We start from the raw sequence: 326 nt of genomic DNA, 5'->3' as shown, positions 1-326 counted from the left end.
AAAATTTGGTCCAACCAGCAGTCACAAATGTAAATATACTCAATAGCCTATGTAATCACATAAAACAGAGAAAACTGAACTAATATTGATATTTTTCTTAGATGAATCGATTATTTGATGATATGTTTCAGCCCAATTCCGCCTTTAACAATAGATCTGCAATTCCTCCCGTATTATCGTTGTTCTTCAGCGAGGGCTTTATCTTGAAAGGTATAACAGGAAGTGTTGTGGTTGTATTAGTTGTGAGTGGCAGTCGTTCAAGAAGCTCCTGTAGTAGGAGGAGGGAATGATAATAATGGGAGGGGAGACACGGAGAGTATCAACAG

This window comes from Seriola aureovittata, chromosome 5, assembly GCF_021018895.1.
Source record: "Seriola aureovittata isolate HTS-2021-v1 ecotype China chromosome 5, ASM2101889v1, whole genome shotgun sequence".
Classification (NCBI taxonomy): domain Eukaryota; kingdom Metazoa; phylum Chordata; class Actinopteri; order Carangiformes; family Carangidae; genus Seriola; species Seriola aureovittata.
The sequence above is the reverse complement of the archived record's forward strand: the minus strand, read 5'-3'. Positions refer to the sequence as shown.